Source organism: Columba livia, chromosome 5 (genome assembly GCF_036013475.1).
Source record: "Columba livia isolate bColLiv1 breed racing homer chromosome 5, bColLiv1.pat.W.v2, whole genome shotgun sequence".
NCBI lineage: Eukaryota > Metazoa > Chordata > Aves > Columbiformes > Columbidae > Columba > Columba livia.
Genome location: NC_088606.1, coordinates 64,860,276 through 64,869,271, shown reverse-complemented (window position 1 = coordinate 64,869,271; position 8,996 = coordinate 64,860,276). Strand labels below are relative to the sequence as shown.

Below are 8,996 nucleotides of genomic sequence, written 5' to 3'. Positions count from 1 at the left end.
ATAGAGAATGAGGATTCTGTGAAACGGGGCTTTTGTCAAGAGAGAGCAGACCCTGAAGCCAAGATAGATGGCTTCAGAGAAATTACCTGATGCATGGTTCTGCTCCTCGATAACAAGACATATACATTGAACTGTGGAGTTACTTAGGATGTAGAGGCAGAAACACGGAACAAGCTACTGTATTTGGTTAAAGAAGTTCCCCACATTCTGTGAAACTGATACTCCCAACAGGTCTGCCTCTGTGGTAAATATGGTTTCTCTAACAAAGCCTTTCTTGGGTCATTTGCATTAGCTTGTGCTGAAGTGTTTACCGCTAATGAGTTTTAGCGGCCCAAGTACTGCAGAAGTGCTCTGATTACACGGTAATAAAGTATAACTGAAAGTCCATACGGATACAGATGTTCAGCTACTAGTCTTGCATCTCATCCAAGAAAAAAAAATAGGAATAACTCTTGAAAATGAAAGCTTTTTATGCCAAAAACAAAGGCTGTCCAAGAGCATAAGACAGCGTGAGAGCACAGCTTGTAATACTGGCAGCAAAGGATGTGAGTGGAACTGGTTGAAGAACAGTTTTAAAACACACGGAGCATTTGTCCACGAGATTTGAAGGGCTTTTTTCATGGGAGTAGTCACTATTATTTTTATTACTTTTCTCACTAAAATGGGAAATGCCTAAACTGAAAAACAAAAACAAAAAGGTTGATACTACCCATAGTAAACATTATTATTTTAAAAGGCCGTTTTATCAAAAACATGCCTTTCAAAGTACTTTGAGAAATTTGCACATGGTGAAAAAACCAGTCTGTAGAATATGGTCTTTATATAATAAAAGCTAAACTATGCAGCTTTTGTTCTTGCTGTTGCACAGAACTATACAAGGAATGTGTGTGAAGTGTGCAATGGCTTGAGGTTTGGGGTCTGGGATGAAGAGTTCAGTTGTCTCCATTTCTATTCTGTGATGTAGCAAAAGCCTTCTGTCCCAGAACTTGATGTAAATTGAGATAAAACTACCCCTACCTTCCTAAAGTTTGAATTTTGTCCTACAGTCCATGTTTTGTAGAATCCAGTAGTGACAGGAACAGAGCGAGAAGAGGTGGAAGAGAAGGGCAAGGTCAGGAAGAGAAGGGAATGGGTATAAACATGAAGCTTCCACATTATTTAAATTTTAATTAAACTCAGCAATTGCTGCTTTCTAACCTTAAGTCTTCCGTCTTGCTCCCAAGGCCCTGGAAGTCCATTTGAACCTAGGCCCTCACACAAATAAAAACAGCATCCGTATGTTAAAGAGGTGGCAAGTAACTACTTGCTTCTCCTCACCGCCTACTCGTGAAGAAGGACTGGGCTATGCTGAGGCTTCTTCCCTTTGGAATAAAACGTGATGGATGTGGGTACACAAAAATATGCATTCATGCCTTCTGCAACCTGCTTTGTCAGCACTTGGCTCGCTGATACAGCTCCTGGCGACCTCGGCATCCTTCAGTCGAGAGCAAGGAAAGCTGTGAAATATAGAACTAGAAGTTGTTGTGGTGGTTTCTTTGTTTAGTTGTGCATGCTGTAATGCAGGAAAAGTTCCTGGTACAACAGACTAGATATGAAATTTCTTGTCTTGGTTTGTTGGTTCATTGCATTATTACAACTTTTCCTTTTTTTTAAAGAGCTGCAGAAAATAGATTAAGCATATTTATCTCTTATCTGTGATTGATTTTTTTCCCTGTGATATCGAGAAACTGCAAGAGCAAACACTGACATTTAGAGAAGAACCATTTTTGACTGAAAGATATCAAAATACATTGTGTTCTGTATCGTTCTTTTCAGAGCCACACCAAGCCTTAGAAGAATTGCCACTTTTGCAGTCAAATCCAAGTAACATCTGCTCTATGCAACCAGTCAATATTGTGGAAAAGTTCAAAGAATGAAGATCATTAGTAGTGTCAGCTTTACAACCAGAAGGTAATGGCATTAAAGTGAGCAAGTATAATACCCAACAATGCCAGGCTCATTAACCAGTGATTTATCATGATGAAAAGACCTGTTTAACCTTTAGTCTTCACATGCTTTCTGTTTTTAACAAAAAGACCTATTATTTCTAGTTGTCAAGTGATAATTTGTGGGTTGTTAAAGGGATGTATTAAATTATACTTTAAATGATTATACACAATTACACAAATATTGCATTTGCAATGGGATAAGTTGAAGCTAATATGTTTTTTTCCCTCCTTCACTTTTATATCTTTTTTCATCCATTGGGAAAGTAAAATGAAGGCATTATGTATATTGAGGATACCAGTATGTGGCTTTTAAGCAAGTCAAATTGAGTTTGATGTGTGCAGAAAATGACGTTGTTTCACAGGCACAGCAAAACTCTCATAAAATATTTTGAGGGTTGTATAAAGCTTGTTCTTGCCTCTGAATAAACAGGTGCATGTAGCCGACTGTCCTGTAGAACTATGTTTCTTTTACCCATACGCTGAAATGTTTCATTAATTTAATTAATGTTTAATTGGAAAGAAAGACTGTTCATTCTAGACAGCTTTTGACATTTGCCATGTAACCTTGTCTACAGGAGATCAGCCAACGCAACTTATTGTGACCTCCAATATCTCTACCTTGCAATAAGCCTCTCTGAAAATGTCGGTTCTGTCAAATTGTGCCAAAGTGTGTGGTGGTTTTTGTGATGCAGACAATTGTCCATCGAGGATCGGAAAGACCGCGAGACTCATTTCAGATCTAGTTAATTCATTTGTCATCTAATTCAGGTTTGCATTGCGGATCACAAGGAGTAGTGTGTCATCTCCTGTCTGGTTTCACAGTTTTTCTATCTAGCTATTTGATCTCCTGTCTACCCTTAGTACAATATAAGGATAAATTATAACTGATTCAGTAATTCTCCAAGTATTTCTGTAGACAGATTTTAGACACACAAACTAACCTGCACAAGCAGATAAAATAGAATGATTGTGGACCTCGCACCTGTTTTTTACACCTGTCTTTTGAACGTCATACATTCAAATGTATTGATGTTTCATATGCAAACTTGAGAAAAGCTGGTCAGCATTTAAGAAGTTGATAGGACCAAAACGGTATTGTTAAACATGGTAGTAGAGAGATTATATACACTATTCAAAATGATCAATCTGGAAGCATTTTCTAATCTGTGGGTAGATGATGTGATTTCACGGTTGGAAGGCAGTTTGAGAGTTTACAGCTAATGCAGTATTTGTGACAGAGTTCTTCTGAAGTAGGTATATATTAATAATTGTCATACCTTTGAAATGAACAAAGATGTAAGATATTTTCTCTCCCTCAAGCACTTTTAACACAGATTTTCATCTGTTGTTGAGAAAATGGCTAGGTACACTTTTAAATTACAGAGACTCTAGATTTGTAGACATCTGCAGATATCCTCTGTACAGATATCTGTTGATATCCTCTTCCTCTGCTTACCCGCAATACTAAATCATTTATCTCTATTTCCTGCTGGGAAAGCGTTGTATAAATTTTGGGACCAAACGCTGAGAATGTTTCATTCTTGCTGATCCTCATCTCCTTGGTGATCACTTCTAGCTCTGGAGGAACTTTTGGGGATGTATTACTATCCACCAATATTGCTGTCTTGGTTTTCAAGAAAATATTTCAAATTCTTGCTGTATTTGGACTGAAAATAAGCTATAGTGATTCTTTTTTATCCAGTATTGTAGTAATAGCATATTTCTTCATATTTTTGGGGTGCTAGTTTCAGTATTGTCCTCAGCCTAGGACAAATGAAATTTTTGTCTCGCTTCTGCAGAGCGATTGGCATAAAACAATAGAGAGGGTGAGGTGATCTTCTTTTTTATGGGTGGTGCTTCACTATGTATTAAATAAATGTTCAGTCAGATAGGAAATTGGGAATAAGACCTGATAACCTTGTGATTAGGACACTGGTCTCAGAGAAAAGCTCCTTCTGGTGCTTGATGATCATTGACTCTTTATGCACGGCAGTATAGCATCCATGTCATCGTATATTCTAGTGGTCTTAGTACTTTCTGACCAGGTCCTTCCAAGCAATGGAAGGATTGAAACCAAGTCTTCTGAGTGAGTGGCCTAACTACTGGGCTCCTGAAAGGGCTGTAGACATATTTTCATCAGGATTTCTCCGTTTTCAGAAACTATTTTTTTTAAAACATGCTTAATTCCAAAGCATTTAGTTTCAGCTCTGATTTTTTTCTTTCAATTTTTATGCTTAATTTTTGACCAGGAAGCTAAAAAACCCCATGAATCTGAACTGTACTCTCTATTCAGTTGAACTGAAAAGTCAATTCCTGGCATGTTTGAGAGGATCAGGTTCCTAACAGAAAGCAGTGCTTTCAGTAGGATTGATTTCCCAACAATCTAGTAACAAATATGGATCTTTCCTTCTTTGAAGAAGGAAGTCACTGATTTTGTGATTGCTGCAGGACTCGGCAGTTTATGTGAAATTCAGGCCTCACAGAAATTTTGCCATCAAATGCTATAGGATCAGGGTCTCGGCTGTTGTATTTCCCCAGCAGCCTGATGGGGATGGAAGGGGTAGGAATAGACAGACAAGTCTCTGAAGGAAAGAGAAGCCATGTGTTTGTTTGTTTTTATTTATACAGTTATAAGTTTTGAGTGCTTGACTGCAATATCTTTTAAAAAAGGAAAGGATCCCTGTCTCTTGGTTTGCAATTTTGCCTGCAATAGAACTTTCAATGCGTTTTTGTCTGTGGAAAAAAAAGCTTACGGTGCAATAGGTGAATATAGAGATACGCATAAACTTGTCATTTTCCTTTGAAAATGTGGAAAACACTTACATCTTGTGTTTGGCTTTGAAAAAGTTGTGAAGGTCTGGTTTGTGAATTCTCACAGGGAGGAGAAAAAAAAAGCAAAGGAGAAGAATTTGGTAGGTTTAGGTTTTGTATGCAACTATTCACAGCTCTCTGGTGGTGATAACAGATTACACAAATAATGCTCTTTCTGGGTTCTGTTTTGGGAGTTCCTGAATGTTAGGTCTCTTACGGACCAGACCATTTCAGGGTGTGTTATCTCAGAGATAATCCACGCGTACAAGTGCTTTCCTACATCTGGGTTGAAATACACACCACCAAATCCGGTGAGGAAATACGGTGTATGAGATCAGAACCAGCATGATGCCTGTAGTAGGATTGCTCAGAAACTGGAATGCGGTTGAAGCATCATCCAGACTTTTCTTTGGGGATGTCTATCCAGCTGGATGGTTTTATAATAGTTTTGTGACACTGGAAGAAGGATATTCTATTCTTGTTACAAGCATTGGTTTTATTTGATTGTTTTCAGCCTTACTTGCTCTAATAAACCAGAAGTAAAGGAAAATGACCAAAAGACCCCAGGAAAATGAAAAAGACTGATGTATTTGAAAGATACGTTGTGTAAGTGCTTCCAAAGAGAGCTTAAAACAGCACAGAAATAGGGAGTGAGCGAGCTCAGTGGCTTGGCACATCGCGTAGTGTATATCTACATACACATTAAAATGCACTCAGTCTCAAAACGGGCTTTCTCCACCCCCTCTACCCTGCTCCCCCCTCCCCGTTCTGCACTGCCTAACAAAAGGTTTTTCAACAAAAGAAATTCTTCCTGGTTTGTAAAACAGTTGTGTAAAACTTGGACTGTAAAGCCACAGTTGACTGCTTTAATGTGGAACAGTTGGGAGGGTGGGGAATCGCTGGCAGGTTGGGACAGGACACAGCAATGGTGCCCCTATTCTGTCGAGGGTCTACTTAGTCACACCACCTGCTCCCCCTATTCTTTCAGAGGCAAACCAGTCATGACAGTATGAACAGACGGATGTTTAGCCTCAATACCTTGGACACACAGCACCAGACGGAGCAAGGGGAGTTAAGAAAAGATAAATTAAGTGATCAATAAAGATAAGGGACCTGTGTAGCAGTAAATGGTGGGGACAGAGCAGACAGAACAAGGGGTGAACGTGTGTTAAATAATGCAACTGTGTGTTCAGCTAAACTCAAACTTTTCAAATCCATGTATTGTTCCCCAAAAAGCCTTTTTCTTTTCTTTTTTTTTTTCCCCCAGTGTTGGTTAATTGTGTTTTAGGTAGATGTAAAGTGTCTGTAGGCACATACAGGCTCCCCAATATAAGTCTCTTCACAGTCAGCTGTGCTGTTGGGTACTTGGCTGGAGTCTGAGGAAAGGGAAGGGAAAGGGTCTGTGTCTGGACTTGAGTCAGTGACCTATTTGCACCTCCCACCTTTTGCAATATAAGGGAAAGTACAGGAGGGAGCAACAAGGCTCTGATATAGAATAAATTACAGTGCTTTGAAAGCTGATTGACAGTTAATTGATCCAGAACCATGGACTTATTTTAACTGGCTATCACACTCTTCATCTGAAGGGCACCCTTCTTGTTCTGTCCTTCTGCCTAGTGTAGCAAAGGTCTTGACTTCAGGCTTAGACTGCTAACCCTACTGCAGTTTAATAAGAAGATATAAAAATTGACCCAGAGTATTGCTTCACCTTCAATGTAAAAAAGCTCACAGCTGAGTAGCTGCAGAAAAACGATGTAGTTGTACAAACCAGTAGTCTGCACCATGAAGGAGGTTCTTCTACCTGTTGACTGTTAGCAAAGAAGATACTGATGTTAATGATCACGCAAGGCCCAAGTGAGAGTCGTTTTTTAATACAACTATGTCTCTTGCAATCCTCTAATGCTTCAAAAAGGAGATGCTTTTCTCTCTGAAGATTCAGGGTTGAGGCAATTAAACCCACTAGTGAGACATAAATGATGGTGTGTCTTACTGTGCCTCAACTACCCTGTGATAGACCATACAAAGGAGAAGCTACTTGGTGTTTGGCAAGAGGGAACCCTGGAGTAAGTGTAGGCATAGAGGAAAGTGATATGATGCATTGTAAGTTTATAACTTTGCTTGATTTAAGGCACCTTGTTCCTGCACTTAGGCCACTGGTATCATCTACTCATTCGAGAAATTGCCCTTTAAGTACTACTCAGAATAGAATAGTTCAGTTAGAAAAGACTTACAACAATCATGTAGTCCAGCTGCCTAAGCAAGCCTGTCAGCAAGCAATATGCTCAGTGGACTGGTACCTTGTGGTGCCCTCGGCTCTCACATTGTGCTTCAAAAATCAAATAATAAAATTACTTCTCTGCTCCAGTCCATTAAGCTGATTAACCTTCTTTCCCACTTGTTGTTGTCCCAATATGGTTAAAGATGCTGTAATTCTGTTTAAATGGACCAGAGCACATTAAACAGGTTCTCCTGACTGCACTTCATCTAATTGTTCATACAGGTCACATGGCCTCAGCTTCTGTCCTTTAAATTGTCTTATTTGTGTATTGTTGTGTAATGCTAAGACAACGAAGCTGCACAATAGTAAAGTGCTCTGAGTTTTTAAGGTGTCACTCACCAAAATATCCCAGGATGTGAAAACTGAATTGTAGTGGTGCAATGGAGGCACAAAATCTACTTCTATATTATAAAGGTATAGAAAAGTCTATTCCTTTTCACTAGGCAGAAGAAAATGCACACCCCTAGAAGTGACTCGTAGGTAGACTAAAGAGACAAGGGAGAAGCAGTTGACTTAAAAAGAAGTATTTAATCAGCCTTGGTGACTTGGTGATGGCTTGTACATGCAGCTGAGCCTCAGCTGTGCTCTCTGGTGTCATCCTGAGCTGACACTTTGATTTTTTCCTTTCAGAGCTGAGATGATTCTCACTGGGTGTCCTCCACAGCTGATCCTGTGCAGCTGTGGGGACTTGGGCAGTGGGAACCTGTTTCCTGAGGGGAGAGAGGCCAGCACAGCTGCACGGAGACAGCTGTTCAGGTCGGGTGGTTCTCATCGCTGTGAAGACAGAGGTGCCCTCCACAAACTGTCCCAATGTTTCAGGGTTCAACATACGTCTCCAGCCACCTTGCCTATTCTACAGTAAACCATTGATGAAAAAATCCACTAGTCTGCAGCAATACTGACTAGCTCAGATCGGGAAGCTTCCCATGCTCCAGGTAGTGATCATAGAATCATTTTGGTTGGAAGACACCCTTAAGATCATTGAGTCTAACCATAAGCGAACTCTACCACTAAACCATGTCCCTAAGAACCTCACCGACACGTCTTTTAAACACCTCTAGGGATGGTGATTCAACTAATTCCCTGGGCAGCCTGTTCCAATGCCTGACAACCCTTTCCATGAAGAAATATTTCCTAATATCCAATCTAAACCTCCCCTGGTGCAACGTGAGGCCATTTCCTATTGGAAATGATATTGCAGCCTTTCTCTGATGGCCACACTAGGTAGCACAGGCTTCAATGAGAGCTTGCTGTTTGAAGGCCCTGCATGATGCAAGATCCCTTTATTTTTGCTGTGTGTGGGTTTTACTGATTAAGAGAATTCCAGGATAAGGATGGAAAATGAGGGAAATATGGAGAATGAGCCTGCCACCCATTTTAGGTGTGAGCCACAGGCCACTGTAGGGATTCCTTGTTATACACAACAGTGATGGAAAGCCAGATAAATGCTCATAATGATTCCAACACCTGTGAGAGTTAACAGTTCTGGACCAAAGTCCTTCATGTTTGTCCTTTGTCCATATGCAGACATAAGGTTAATGAGACTGTGGAGATTTCTTTCAAGGTATGTTTCTTGGATGCCCAGAATCCTAGTGAGCTGTGCTTTGGAGACCTGCCTAGGTTGGAGTTTGTAACACTATTTCCCCACTTGTGGTGGTGGTTGGTTGATTGGTTGGTTGGTTTGTTTGTTTTTTGAGGGGGGGAGTTTGTGTGGTGGTAAAGGAGAAGGTATGAAATAAAGAGAATGGGGAGTGAGGGATATGAATGGCTTCTTGTGGTGTTGCTACACCCAGGTGCTACATCACAGTATTATTTGAAAATGGGATGGTAATGCTGACTAGAGCAAACTAAATTGTCAAAGCTGGCAAAATTAAAAAAAAAGAGCAAATAACTTCATGCAAAATGCTTCCACTTTTTAA

General features: G+C 40.0%; 1 long non-coding RNA gene across 1 annotated transcript in view; it reads left to right on the top strand.

Moving 5' to 3' along the window:
- LOC110365161 (uncharacterized) overlaps window positions 1-8,996 on the top strand; it is an 87,680-nt gene that overhangs the window by 56,565 nt on the left and 22,119 nt on the right. Inside the window, exon 2 of the long non-coding RNA XR_002424414.2 lies at window positions 1,816-1,950. This is a non-coding gene — a long non-coding RNA (uncharacterized LOC110365161). The remainder of the gene's footprint in view (window positions 1-1,815; window positions 1,951-8,996) is intronic.